The following is a 15,409-nucleotide window of genomic DNA, read 5'->3' on the forward strand; positions in this document are numbered from 1 at the left end:
AAAAGCCAAGCTCACAACACCCCAGAGAGGGGTTGATGAAAACATAAACTAATGGCAGTAGAAAGTGATGGAGCTGAGAGACATCATAGAAGTAGCATCCACAGGACCAGAAAAATGAATAGAAGGCATCAGGGAGAGAAAGATTCAAGAAGTTGTCCAGGGATGTCTGGGTACATGGTGCTACTATTACTGAGAAAGCACTGGGAGACAAAGAGAAGGCTGTTATGAAAGGGGAAGATAATGACTTTGGTCAAGCAAGACTAAAACTATACTCTATTTTTATTAAAAGTTCTGCTTGCCGCCCAACAGACCAATAAAAGATGCTGGGATAGGGAATAATGACTTGGAAAGCTGAAAGTCCAAGAAGATGGCAGACTAATGTCCTAGGAAATCATCTTACCCAAGTCAGAATTCAGGCTTCTTTTATACTAAAAGAGGAGGGAGCATGACTGGCTTTTGCAAACTTCTTGGGGTTGGAATCCTTTGTTCTTGTAGCTGTCCACAGAGGCCAGCTCATGATGTTCCTGTAAGCCTCCATCAGGACAAATGTTATTCTCTGTTCTGCAACTTTCTATCTCCTTATGAATGCTGCTAAGTCGCTTCATTCGTGTCTGACTCTGTGCGACCCCATAGACGGCAGCCCACCAGGCTCCCCGCCCCTGGGATTCTCCAGGGAAGATCACTGGAGTGGGTTGCCATTTCCTTCTCCTTATGAATAGGAACATGTTAAACTTTTAAACGGAGAAGGCAATGGCACCCCACTCCAGTACTCTTGCCTGGAAAATCCCATGGATGGAGGAGCCTGGTTGGCTGCAGTCCATGGGGTCGCGAAGAGCCGGACACGACTGAACGACTTCGCTTTCACTTTTCACTTTCATGCTTTGGAGAAGGAAATGGCAACCCACTCCAGTCTTCTTGCCTGGAGAATCCCAAGGACGGGGGAGCCTGGTGGGCTGCCGCCTCTAGGGTCGCACAGAGTCGGACACGACTGAAGCGACTTAGCAGCAGCAGCAGCAAACTCTTAAAAGTCACAACCTTCTATACATCAGTATCTCTACTGCTGTCTCATACACAGGGTTATTGTTACCATCTTTCTAAATTCCATATATATGCGTTAGTATACTGTATTGGTGTTTTTCTTTCTGGCTTACTTCACTCTGTATAATAGGCTCCAGTTTCAACCACCTCATTAGAACTGATTCAAATGTGTCTTATGGACTCTGTTGGAGAGGGAGAGGGTGGTAAGATTTGGGAGAATGGCATTGAAACATGTGTAATATCATGTATGAAATGAGTTGCCAGTCCAGGTTCAATGCACGATACTGGATGCTTGGGGCTGGTGCACTGGGACGACCCAGAGGGATGGTGTGGGGAGGGAGGAGGGAGGAGGGTTCAGGATGGGGAGCACAGGTATACCTGTGGCGGATTCGTTTTGATGTTTGGCAAAACTAATACAGTGTTTCAGGTTTAAAAATAAAATAAAATTTTAAAAAAGTCACAACCTTGACAATGGATGATCTTGTATATTTCCAGCTATAGGTAAAATTATTAACTGGAAGAAAAAACAGTAGAATACAAAGATTAAAGAAACAAATCTAATATGGAGTCAGATTTGTTTTTTCCCTGTTAATTTGTACAGTCTAGCTGTTCAGTAAGCAAAGCAGAATCTCAACACAGACTGCAGGTATCAAAAGGGTAGTGATATGAGAGGGGGCTCCTCCCAGGGTTGTGTACATGTCCAGCCAGGCTAAGCCTGCAAAATCCTGACAGATGGGGGTGTTCCTGCTTCTCCGCCTTTGCCAAGGAAGGCAAATTCCCTGACTTCTCCAGGACCCCAGCAGTGTCTGATAAGGCCAGTCGTCAGCAGGTTTTCCTCTTAGTAGGCAGGCAGCATCCACCCCTGGGGTGGGCAGACCGCAGAGCATTAATCAATAATCACTTTTATCAGAGCTTTCAAGATTTGGCATTGGAGGTAGTGTTCCTGGATTCCTGGAGTCTGTCTGAGCTTCAACCTTGAAAAGGCCTCTTTCCAGAAGTCTCTTTCCTTGCCAAAAATAAAACAAGCTATGAGAGATCTAAGCCATATATCTTTATTTGGGAGCTTTCTGTGGGCAGTCTCTTACTAGCAGTGGTAATAATAAAATAAGAATTATAAATATTATAATTTATTTAGCACTTCATTATATTCCAGATATTGTGCAAAGGGCTATTGAGCCTGGCAGGAATGGGGGAACCTGGGTCTTTCCAGTCTCAGCTGGCCTTTTCCAAACAGTGAATCCAGCCTCAGTGAAGCAAGATGCTACCCACTCAACCCCATAAAAGATCAGGAGCTTCCCTCTGCCTATCCCCACTACTGACCCCAATCACCCTACCAGAGAAGCAGGTGGATCTAGTCTGAAATGCCAAGGACTGGATCCCTTGAGTGACATAATTTATCAGATTCCCCAGTTCCCCAACAAAATGAGGACAATGGGCAAGACCTACCTAACAATGAGCTAGTCAGGCTCAAATGGACTTACGTATATGAGAGAACTAACAACCAGGCTTGGTAGCCATTCAGCCAAAACACAGACATAGCATCTTCCATCACCACTACTGGGAGACTCAGGACTTTTCTCTTTGAGGCATGACTTAGAGACAGGGGTCGGAAACCAGATATACCAGGGCACACATCTCTAGCTCATCACGAGCTCTCCAAACTCTGCTCATCTGTAAAATGGGAACAATGACAGGGGCTCCTTCCCAGGACTCTTCTCAGGTCCCAGTGAGATCTTACATGTAAAGCTCTCAGGATGGAGGCTGGCCTGTCATCGTGTTCACCAACCAGGCTGTTAGAACGCTTGGTTTGGTTTCGTTTTCAAACGCCTCTTCTCCCATTTTCCTGTCACGTGCTACCACGTGCAGCGCCCACTTGCACTTATTTGAGAGGACCGCATTTTAATCACCACTCAGGCTGGTCTGCGGACGGGCAAACTCAGAGCCTCAGTCACATCCTAACACTTCACAGGGTACATGAAGCGGCCCTGGACTGTACTTTGAAAACATCCTGGCTTCTGGGGAATGAATAACTCCTTCCAGATCTTTATTTTAGAGATGTCTCTGCCTAAAAGAGCAAAAAGTGTTCAAGGGAAGAGGATTATATTCTTGTTCTCAGACGTTGTTCTGGAAAAGGAACACAAAGTGCTCCCAGTAGGTCGGCATCGGTACAATTCTATATTTAATGGTGTGGTTTTGCTTTTGTGAATTCATTATTAGCTGGTCGTTAAGAGTATAATCGCTGATTGGAATTGGTGCAGAGGGAGGAATTTTCTTGCTGTCTGCTTCTGAATCTTAATTGTAAGGCAGATGGAATGAGTTTGTGAACTGACCTGGGAATGGGTCTGAAGACATCTTTCTGGTGAAGACGAAAACAAACAAACCAGCCCACAGGCAGCCTGGCTCCCAACTCAGTCTGAACGGTGGGAGGGAGGGAAAAGCAGGCAGACCTTTCTTGGGCTGAACTCTGGCACCAGTGGCAAAGGAATTTGAAATCCACCAAAGGGATTTGAATTGACCACCAGAGAGACAAAAGCTAGAGGGATACTCAAATAGATTCATCAAACTTGTTCATTACCCCTAGTAATAAGCATACCCACCTAGATGCTTATTACATACCAACCACATGCCCCTGGGAAAGTGCCTTTTTCTCCCTGAGCCTATTTACCTGCCTGTAAAATGGGAATAACAATGTTTTCTCAAGATAATTTCTGTAAGATTTAGTGAACTTATGCTTGGTATATGCTAACTGTTCAGTATGAATTATAATATAATATTATATTATTATTGTACATATTATGCTATAATATAATAATTGCAGGTTTTACTTGTTAAGTAGTTTATACAGGTTTACACACATTACACAGATTAGTTCATGTAATACACACAATCCTATAAATAAGCATTCTTATTCTTTAAAAAAAAAAAAAGAGGAAAACAGAGGCAGAACACTCGATGACACAAATCAAAGCAAAATCCTCTATGACCCACCTCCTAGAGTAATGGAAATAAAAACAAAAGTAAACAAGTGGGACCTAATTAAACTTAAAGGCTTTTGCACAGCAAAGGAAACGATAAGCAAGGTGAAAAGACAACCCTCAGAATGGGAGAAAATAATACCAAATGAAACAACTGACAAAGGATTAATTTCCAAATTATACAAGCAGTTCATACAACTCAATACCAGTAAAACAAACAACCCAATTCAAAAGTGGTAAAAAGACCTAAACAGACAATTCCCCAAAGAAGACGTATAGATGGCTAACAAATACATGAAAAGATGTCAACATTGCTCATTATTAGAGAAAGGCAAATCAAAACTAGAATGAGATATCACCTTACACTCATCAGAATGGCCATCATCAAAAAGTCTATAGACAATAAATGCTGGAGAAGGTGTGAAGAAAAGGGAACCCTCTTGCACTGTTGGTGGGAATGTAAATTGGTACAGCCACTATGGAAGACAGTACGGAAAGTCCTTAAAAAAAAAAACTAGGAATAAAACCACCACATGACCCAGCAATCCCACTCCTAGGCATATACCTTGAGGAAACCAAAATTGAAAGAGACACATGTAACCCATTATTCACTGCAGCACTATTACAACAGCTAGAAGATGAAAGCAACCTAGATGTCCACTGACAGATGAATGGATAAGCAAGTTGTGGTACATATACACAATGGAATATTACTCAGCCATAAAAAGGAACACATTTGAGTCATTTCTAATGAGGTGGATGAACCCAGAGCCTATTATACAGAGCGAAGTAAGTCAGAAAGAGAAAGATAAATATTGTACACTAACATATATATATGGAATCTAGAAAGATGGTACCAAAGAATTTATTTGCGGGCAGCAATGGAGAAGCAGACACAGAGGACAGACCTATGGATATGGGTAGAGGGGAGGAGAGGGTGAGATGTATGGAGAGAGTAGCCTGGAAACTTACATTACCATATGTAAAACAGATAGTCAATGGGAAATTGCTGTATGTCTCAGGGGACTCAAACAGGGGCTCTGTATCAACCTAGAGGGGTGGGGTGGGGAGGGAGATGGGAGTGAGGCTGAGAGGGAGGGGACATATGTATACCTATGACTGATTCATGTTGAGGTTTGACAGAAAACAACAAAATTCTGCAAAGCAATTATCCTTCAATTAAAAAAATAAATAAAATTTTAAAAACAGCATTTACAACTCAAAACAAACAACCAAAAAACCCAGAAAATTTAGACTTAAAGAAGGTAACTTACTTTCCTGGTCTCAAAGCCAGCAAGTATAGGGTAGAACAGGTTTTAAATTCAGATGATAATCTGATTTCAAATCTTAGGTCTTAATTCCTACAATATCATGGTCAGCAGCAGAAGCAGGAACATCTGGATTCATCAATAAATAACCCACCATCCTAGCCCCCAAACAGCTTGCAGACTGATGGGGGAGTCAGACATGCAAACACATAAATGACTCAACACCGTGTTAAGCACTGGAATAGAGTCACAGAGAAATGCTGTGAATATATCAAGGAGAGAGAAGCTTGTCTGTCTGGTCAAGTGAGAACAGAATCACAGAGGAGACAATATCAAAGCTCAGGAGCTCACCAGGCTGAGAAAAGGGAGCTGAGGTCAAACCAAGGAAATGGGAAAACAGGTACAGGGTCATAAAATCACATGGGCATGCTTTTCCCAGGCTGATGGAAAGTCCAGTGTGCCTTTAGTGGATAGAGCGTGGATTGAGAGGGCAGAAAAAGCTCAGCATGGAGAGGTTTACTGGGCCAGATTATGAAAAGTCTTATGTATGACAAGTTTTGGCATTTGTCCTGTAAAAACCATGGAGTGAATGGCAGGGAAATAGACCCATAAGGTTATCAAACTGCATTTTTTTAAAGAAAATTCTCCCATGGCAGTTTGGGGTAGTGGAGGCAGAACTTGAAACGGTGGAAGAGACTTTGAGGATCAAAGAACTGGTGAAGGACAGACAAATAGAACACAGTGTCAGCAAACTGTAGCCTGCAAATAAGGCAGAGTACATTCTCTGGTCCAAGAACGAAATTCATGTTCTAAGATGGGGAATCATGTCTGCATAGAGGTCAGACACAGAGATGGGGAGGCTTTAAAATGAGAAATGAAGGAGGCAGAAAATGCCCAGAAAAGGCCTTTTGCTTGAAGAAGACAAGCATTTACTCAGACATTCAATAAATTCATATTAAGTGCTTATTTGTAAGCACTGGGGACACAAAGATGAACACACTGCTGTAGTTCCTGACCCCCTGAGCAGAGTCAATACAAGCGAAGAACACAGAGGACAGGAGGCTTCAAGGGTCACATGGGAAAGACCTTACAAAACATGCTCAAGTATCTCTTCACCTTCCAGCAGAGCAAGCGTGGATGATGAACAACTTGACCTGGGGGTCATCACTCAGGGAGGCAGTGCGCTCCCAGAGAACCACAGGGATCTGGTGAAACAGGATTTGAAATAGGATGACCAGGATGGAGAAAGGTATTCTTTTTCTCCTCAAAATAAGAAGGATGTAGAGTCCACAGACCCAACACTGGTAATCTGAGTGACAATGGAGAATAACTTTCTGTGGCAACATTAGCATAAGATAGAGCAGCCTGGCACCACTTTAGGAACATGAGATCTGGAGTTTGGCCAACCGAGATTCTCTCCTATTGAGTCTCTGAGTGATCTTGATTGGCAACTTCATCTTTCTCCTGTTTCTCCAGCCTCTTCATCTGAAGAATGTGAACAATAATATCTTCCACCTGGGTTTGTGGAGAGGACTACATGGGACATTATGAAATGCCTTTTGAAGGGACTGCAATATAGCAGTTGAATGCTGGGAGTCTCTGAGGAAGACTAAAATGTTTATGTCTTCTCCTTGCCCACATTTCTAAGCAAGGGGAGAAATAAAATATAAGAATGTTCTGTAATAACCTAAACGGGGAAAGAATCTGAAAAAGAATGGATCCATGTATATGCATAACTGAATCATTTTCCTGTATATCTGAAACTAATATAATATTGTAAATCAACTATACTCCAATATAAAATAAAAATTAAAATTAAAAAACACAAGAGTAAAGATGGAGGTCCAATATTAACTTTATTACTCATGTGCAACTCTTTGCAACCCTTTGGACTGTAGCCCACCAGGCTCCTCGGTCCGTGGGATTTTTCAGGCAAGAATACTGGAGTGGGTTGCCATGTCCTCCTCCAGGGATCTTCCTGACCCAGGAATTAAGCCCATGTCTCCTGTATCTCCTGCACTGCAGGCAAATTCTTTACTTGCTGAGCCATCTGGGAAAACCATTACTAATTATCTGCATAACAAACCACCTTAAAATTTAGTGACTGAAAAACAATCTTCATTTTGCCTCTAAAGCTGCCATTTGGACACAACTAAATGGGGACGGCTTGTCTCTGCTCTACTGAGAATCAGGTGGGGCAACTCGAAGGTCAAGGGCTAGAATCATGTGATGATTCAGTTACACAACTGGCAATTGATGCTGCCGTCAGCTGGGACCCACGGCTGGGACACTGATAAGAGTCCCCTCGATATACCAGTTGGATTCTGTGAGAAAGCCTCCCCAGAGGACCAGGCGGAAGTTGTATTGCCTTTTATGACTTAGCCTTGGCATTCACCTGGCATCACTTCTGCCATTTCCATGGTCCCACCCAGAAGTAGGGGTGGGGACACAGATTCCCGCCTCTTGATGGAGGAGCATCAACATCACATTTTAATAAGAACACATGTGAAACAGGATATGTATTGACACAGTCATCTTTGGAAAATACAATCGGTCCCATCGATAGGTGTAACCAGTCAGGCTAAGCTGTGGAGGAGGGTTTAGTATACACACAGATGTGGGAAAAGTTTAGGAAAGGACCCAGACCTAATTATGGTGGAAGTTGTTACCACATCTTAGCCTGAGGGATAAGGGAGAGGAGTGGTTGCCTGGCAGACTGCAGTAAAGAAAGCGGCCAACCAAAAACAGTCAGTGCAGAGAGAGCCAGGGAAATAAATACCCAACCCTCACTCTCCTTTTGATTTCCCTCCAGACCCCTCATTCCACGTCTTCAACCAGAGGGCAAGATAGTCTGTCGATGCACGAGGCAGTTCAAGATGCAGCAGAGAAGAGAGAAAGCAGACTATGGATCTGGAGGGGCAAATAAAAGTCATACAATACAAAATCCACGTTGGGATATCTGGGTTTAGGTAGGATGGCTAAATGGTTTAACTGTCTTAAACCTCTCAATCTCCAAGTAGGGCCAGCCCATCCATAGGAAGCTGGAATCTTCAGAGTAGATACGTTTACCCTGGCCACTGCCCGCCACACGTTGTGTAGAAAAAGGAGGAAGGGACCATATCAGTCCCCTTTGCTTCATTAACCCAAACAGAAATGCGGATGGGTCACCAACTGGACAATTCAGGATGGGGGAAGGGAAGTCCCAATTAAGAAACTGGGCAGGGGTCAGAGGGGGTTCCCTCCAACAGGGTTCAGTCCTCCTCTCCCTCTTGTCTACCAGCCCCTTGGGTCCTGCTAAAAAGGAAACCGTGACACTAAGTTATGTGAATGGAGTGTAGAGAAGGAGATTCTGTCTACATTAAGCCAGCAGCACAATCCATCAATTTCAGGCACATCAAACAGACCAACTGAAAACAAAAGACTTTGCATTGGATTTCTGCATTTCCCATGTACGCAAATAATACGAGAGGAGACAAGCAATGCCCGAGCATCTCAATCTTCCTCCTTCCAGATCCTAACAGAAGCTGACACTCTGCAGGGCAACTTCTCAAATAAACAGCCAGGGATGGACAAGAAGCAAATGCTTTGTGCAAACACCAATAATTCTCATTCTATCCTCTTATGTATTGACATTTCTAGCTGTAATCTTTTTTTTAAAAAAAAAAAAAAAAAGCTTTCTCCTTTGGGAGAAGGTAAAGTGGCTCAGAAGGCAATTCCAGTGACAGAGAGAGCAGAGGAGGAAGAAGGGTGACATGGGAGGTGGTAGCCTGGTGATGGCCTCATCTGGGAACCCATCCCAAATCTCCCATGCATGACCAATAACCTCTCCTTTTTACTCCTTCCACACACTGAATTATACATGGCGTCTCTCTGCTCACATGGTCCACCCTCCTTAAGGGTAGAGGCAGCTTCCTACAGGTAGAGGCTGCATGTTTCTCACCTGTACCTGGCTCATTAAACATGAGGCGTTTAATAGCATGGAGTAGGATTGGATGGGGCTTCCCAGGTGGCACTAATGGTAAAGAACCCTGCCAATGCAGGAGACGTAAAGAGATGCAGATTCGATCCCTGGGTCAAGAAGATCCCTTGAGGAGGGCATGGCAATCCACTCCAGTATTCTTGCCCAGAGAATCCCATGAACAGAGAAGCCTGGGAGTCTACAGTACGTAGGGTCACAAAGAATCAGACATGACTGAAGCAACTTAGCACACATGCAGGGTAGGCCAGAGTGGACACACCTGCTATGGAGATAACTGTAACATTCTTCCTCTTCTCCACTTGTAATGTTCTGTATATGATACATGGGAAATTGCAGTACAAGCCATTATGACTACAGTGTACTATACTCTCTGAGTGCTGAGAGGCGCAGCAGTCAAGACCCAGGGGCTCCATAGTCAGACCAGTACAGACTATTTCAAATCAGAAATACAGCACAGTTGTTAAAAGCAAGATGGCCTTGGTTCAAATCCCAGTTCAACATATTACTGTGTGATTTTTCTCAAGTCACTTACCCTCTCTGTGCCTTGGTTTAAACATTCGTAAATTTGGGACTATCATGCCATTACCTCATGGAGTGGCTTGAGAGTCAAATGAGCCAATATAGAAAAACTCTTGGGGGACATCCCTGGCAGTCCAGTGGTTAGGACTTCATCTTCCAATACAGGGAGCTATGGGTCCTATCCCTGGGCAGGGAGCTAAGAACCCACATGCTTCGAAGCCAAAAAAATAAAACAGAAACAATATTGTAATAAACTCAATAAAGATTTTTTAAATGGTATACATCAAAAAAAAGAAAAAAAAGTAAAACTCTTGAAACAGTACCTGGCATAGAACATGCACTATATTATTAGCTGCTACTGATAAACATTTTTATTTTCATTATAAATATTAATAACCTATATATAGCTACTGCCTCAATCTCCTGCAAATCTTAGAGGTATAATATTCCATCCTCTTGCCACCGCACTTCTGGTGGACAGGTGTACATTGTTACACTTTTGTCTCCATAAAATTTAGTGAGGTAGATATCATTATTCCCCCATTTTGTAGACGAGGAAATTGACGTTCAACAGGAAAGCTACTCCTGGTCACACAGCCAGGAAAGGGTAGAATCGGAATCCCAACAGAGCTCGCCATACCATCAAGCCCTAATCAGCCCTTTCTTAGCTGGAGGATCACTCTGGGCTCCAGTCACTGTGTGTGAGCTAACCTTCCCTCTCCCACCTGCTCTCTCCTCCTGCTCCATCCCTTCCACCCACTTTCATTTAGTAAGTGTAAAAATGCTTCTACTGATTTATTTATTCATAACTTTCTGAACACCCACATGTGCCAGTCACTAGCATGTGTGCTGTGGGTTAAAAGAAAAAAAGAGTACTCCACAGTCCCTGACCACAGAGTCTAGGGAACTCTGCATTTTTAGTGCCAGGCAAACATTTATTAGGTCATTTCATGATGGAGCTGGAGGGAGAGATGGATGAACACAGTAAATGGCTTAGGCTGAGGTCCTCCTGGAAAGCAGAGCCTGAGTCAAGGCCTTATATGCAGGTATTTTGTTTTGGAAAATGAGCCAGGGAACAGGAGTGGGAGACTGGATGGTGAATCATAGAAGGGGAACCCATGTAAGGCACGATGCATGATATTGTGCAAGTATAAGTTGGCCCGCACAGTGAACACCTGGGACATGGCCCCCTGAGACCTTCAGAGGAACCCTCTAGAATGCATCTCAGAACTGTTTACCAATATTTGTCTACTATGTCAGTAAAATATATAAATGGAAAATAAAATCTTATAAAACTTAGAAGAAAATCTCAGCAAAAAAACCCAAAAACAAATTGTGACCTTTGGCAAAAAGTTCTTAGACATGAAAGCAAAGGCATGATCCACAAAATAACAAATTTATAAACTATACTTCATTAGAAAAAAAAAAAAACAAACTTCTACTTTGCAGAAAGAAATGTTAAGAGGATGAAAGGGAGAGCCAGATACTGAAAGAAAATATTTGCAAATCCCCCAAATTTTGTATTCAGTATATATAAAGAAAGTAAAAACTAAGCAATAAGAAAGCAATCTAATTTTTAAAATAGGTAAAAGATTTGAACAGATACTTCAAAGAAGATATCTGTATGGCAGATAAGAAAATAAAAAGATATTCAACATCATAAGTCATTAGGAAAATGAAATTAAAATCATGAGATATCTTGATATACATGTTAGAATGGCTACAATAAAAAATTTTTAAAAATCCAACATTACCAAGTCCTGATAAGTTCAGAGAGCACTGGATCTTTTGTGCTTTGCTGTTGAGAATGTAAAATTATACAGGAAAATATTTTGGCAAGTTCTTATAAAATTGTAAACATACACTTATTACATAGCTAAGAAATCACAATCCTTACATGTACACTAAAGGAATGAAGTGAAAGTGAAGTTGCTCAGTCGCTCAGTCATGTCTGACTCTTTGCAGACCCCATGCGCTGTAGCCTCCCAGGCTCCTCCATCCATGGGATTTTCCAGGCAAGAATACTGGAGTGGGTTGCCATTTCCTTCTCCCAAAGGAATGAAGAGATACATTTACTCAAAAATCCATATGTAAATGTTTATAGCAGCTCTATTCAAAATCACTCCAAAAAAACTGTAAATAACCAATATGTCCTTTAGAAGGTGAGTAGATAAACAAACGATGGTACATCTACACAGTGGAATACTACTCATCAGTACAAGAAACAAATTACGGATACTCACAGCAGCTTGGCTGAATCTCAAAGGCACTGTGCTAAGTGAAGGAAGTCAAATGTAAAAGATTATACAGTGTGTGTGTGTGTGTGCGCGTGCGCGTGTGGGTGTGTGTATCTTCCCAACCCTGGGATCAAACCCACATCTCCTGCGTCCCCTGAATTGGCAGGTGGATTCTTTACCGCTGCACCACCTGGGAAGCCTATGCACAGTATACGGCATGATATTTTAGAAAAGACCAAACAGTTACAAATGCTAGAGATGGGGAATGGTGAGACTACAGAGGAACAGCACAAAGGAGGTTTTCTAAATCTTGGGGCTGTCATGACTGTGAAGGGGGTCACAGAAACATATATGTAATAAAACTCCCAGAACTGTAACAACAAAATCAAATGAGTTTTACTGTATATAAATTAAGAGCAAACAACCCAAAATAAAACCCAGAAGGTAGGCTCTAGGATCATTTTATCTATTTGGTTCTCAGCTGCAACTCTGGCTGTGTGACCTTCAGTGAGTCACTTAACCTCTCTTTGCCTCAGTGTTGTAAAATGAAGATATTTTCTGCCTCATAAAATTTTGGGGAGGACTGAGAAAATCATACATATCCAGAATGTGGCATATAAAATAAATGTCATCATAAAAAAATGCTTACTCTCATTATTAAGTTTAGTCCAGTTGTACACTGATTTTACTTTGTTATTCAAAGACTGATCTCTTCAGGGGGTTTGTGCAGGAATTCTCACTTAATTCAGAATATCCTTATTTCTCATTGCAATTTTTTCATCTGTACCAGATTCAGAAGGAGTTTAAGAATTTTGTAATTTACCCTTTTAAGACCCTGAGATCATCCTTCTGTATTAAACTGTCTGCCAGGTTTTAAAGATTTTTCAAATTTGCCAGTTTAAACTAGTTTTGGGGAGGAAGTCGGGACCAAAAATTGGAGTCCAGAAATGGAGTGGTGTCATCTGCTTAACACTGCATGGCTCAAATTCTTCCTAGCTTGTCTTGAATACCATCACTTTGATAGAGTGAATTGTGATTCTTGACACAGAACAACAAATGACTCACACACTCTTCCTCAACCGTGGAATTTCCTGTTATTCTTTTCTTTCGTGTCCTGTGGTTCTTGAAATAATCTCTTTTATATTCCTTCCATCTCCCGGTCCCCAGCTTCCCACCGACTCTAACACCCTCAAATAAGGAGATGATGGCCTTTGATATGCCATTTTCGTCTTCAAAGGACTAAGTGTCTCCGCTCTCCTTCTTGAATCATCATTAGCCTCCTTTAGCACATTTTCCACTGGAGATAATTGTTGTGACATGTCCTCAATTCCTTTCTAATGAAAGTGGAGCATAACCCAAGGCTTTTCAAAATTTGAACAAAAGGATTTCATCTCAGGCACACAAAACGCAGTCATAGCCAGTTGCAAGTTCCATGCCTTAACGAATGTATATTGAACATCGTTTGTGCAACGCACGAAAGGAACAAACACGACTAAGGACGGCCCCATGAAGCCACAGGGATTCTCATATCTTGCTGCTGAGAGTGTAAATGGGACTAACACTCGAGAAAACAGTTTGCCATTATTGTCAATGCTGAAGATATACCCTGTGACCCAGCCATTTCACTCATGGACCTCTATCTTAGAGAACCCACGCACGTGTGCACCAAGAGAAGTGTCTAAAAACGTTACACAGCATTGTTCCTGACAACACCCAAACCTGAAACAGCCCAAAAGCTCATCAACATTTGAATGGATAACATATTGCTGTCTGTTTATACAACGGTATACAGAAATGAAAATTAACAACAGCTATGCACAATGACACGGATGAGTCTCACAAACACTGTCAAACGAAAGAAAATCAGACATAAAAGAGTACATTTGATTTAAATAAAGTCCGAAAAAGGTATAATTAAGTCATACTGTGGTACAGATGGTAAATAAAATATAAGTATGGAAATAGTTCCTATAAAGTCAGTAGTTAACAGTCACTTCTAGCAAGGAGGGGAATGGGTCATCAGTGATATCAATAATGTTTTATTTCTTAACCTGAGTGGTTGTGTCAATTCATATTCATATAACTATATATATGTGTATATATATGCATATATTGTTATATATATATTTATGCTCTTTTCTTATATCAATTTATACTCATTCAGCTATATGGATATAACTATATATGTGCATATAGTTATATATATATATCTTATGCTCTTTTCTTATGCAAATTTGTTATGTAAATTGATACTCATTTAACTATATATATGTGTATAGAGAGTTATATATATATCCCTTATGCTCTTTTCTTATGCATATTGTTTCATAACAAAAACTTTTTTAAAAAAGTAAAGTTAAAAGAGAAAAGTAAAGAAACAGACTTACCATCTTTCTCCCAGTGGATGCAGAATGCTAAAAAATAAACAGCAGGGGATGTCACTGGTGGTCCAGGGCTGGGGATGTGGGTTCCAACCCTAATCAGAGAACTAAGGTCCCTATGGCACTGAGTGCCGCCAAAAATTTTCAAAAATAATAGCATCAGGTAAACTAGGGAAGATGAGAATTTGAACCACCAAATGGGAGGGGGGTTTTGGGGTTGTTGTTTTTTTTTACTAATTTTATTTTCTTTTTTGTTGGAATATAATTGCTTTACAATGTTGTATTCGTTTCTGCTATACAACAAAGTGAATCAGCAATCTGTATGTATGGACCCCTTTCCTCTTGAACCTCCCTCCCACCTCACACCCATCCCGCCCCTCTAGATCATTACAGAGCAAGGAGCTGTGCTCCAAGCTTCTAGCTGTGGCTCCAGACTCAGAAAGAGTACGAAAACACTCACCTTTTCCTTCTCTCTGTTCTCACTTATCCGGATCTCAAGCAATCCCATGATCTCAAGGGGCAGAGGGTTCTATGGGAAGCCACAAGGGCCAAATTCTGAGCTAGGCGATCTGGCTCTGATCCGTGCAACTGTGATCCCAAGAAGGTGGGAGAAGGTGGGACTTTTAAAAACATGCATTTTTATTTTAAAATAGCTTTAGATTTATAGAGAAGTTGGGAAGGGAGCACAGAGAATTCCCATTTACCCCACAGGCAGTTTCTCCTATAGTTAACATCTTACAGTGTGAGCTGGGCCCTGAATACACGCACAGTTTAAGTGGTTGGTGCAGAAATGTACTTAACACCCTACCTTTCTACCCAAAGGAGAGGAAAGGGGACCCCAAAAAAATGTAAGGTGCCAGAGGCATGAGGGAGACATGAGAGCTCAGGAAAGTGATTGCATAAAGTGGTTGATGAATTCCTATGCTCACATCCAAGCTGTGCCCAAACGGGTCTGATCTGAATCTCTCTTAACCCTGAGACCGGGATCAGCAGCTACACCACTACTCACATA

The 15,409-nt window shown here is 41.7% G+C and overlaps 1 long non-coding RNA gene across 5 annotated transcripts in view; it reads right to left on the reverse strand.

Moving 5' to 3' along the window:
* LOC129647598 (uncharacterized) overlaps nucleotides 1-15,050 on the reverse strand; it is an 82,942-nt gene extending 67,892 nt beyond the window's left edge. For 4 of the 5 annotated variants that reach the window (XR_008712381.1, XR_008712379.1, XR_008712383.1 and 1 more), the window contains exons 1-2: nucleotides 14,858-15,050; nucleotides 14,404-14,430 (exon numbers count right to left, since the gene is read on the reverse strand). This is a non-coding gene — a long non-coding RNA (uncharacterized LOC129647598). The remainder of the gene's footprint in view (nucleotides 1-14,403; nucleotides 14,431-14,857) is intronic. The other variant, XR_008712388.1, reaches the window with a different exon arrangement.
* Nucleotides 15,051-15,409: the final 359 nt, after the last annotated feature.

Source organism: Bubalus kerabau, chromosome 1 (assembly GCF_029407905.1).
Source record: "Bubalus kerabau isolate K-KA32 ecotype Philippines breed swamp buffalo chromosome 1, PCC_UOA_SB_1v2, whole genome shotgun sequence".
Lineage (NCBI taxonomy): Eukaryota > Metazoa > Chordata > Mammalia > Artiodactyla > Bovidae > Bubalus > Bubalus kerabau.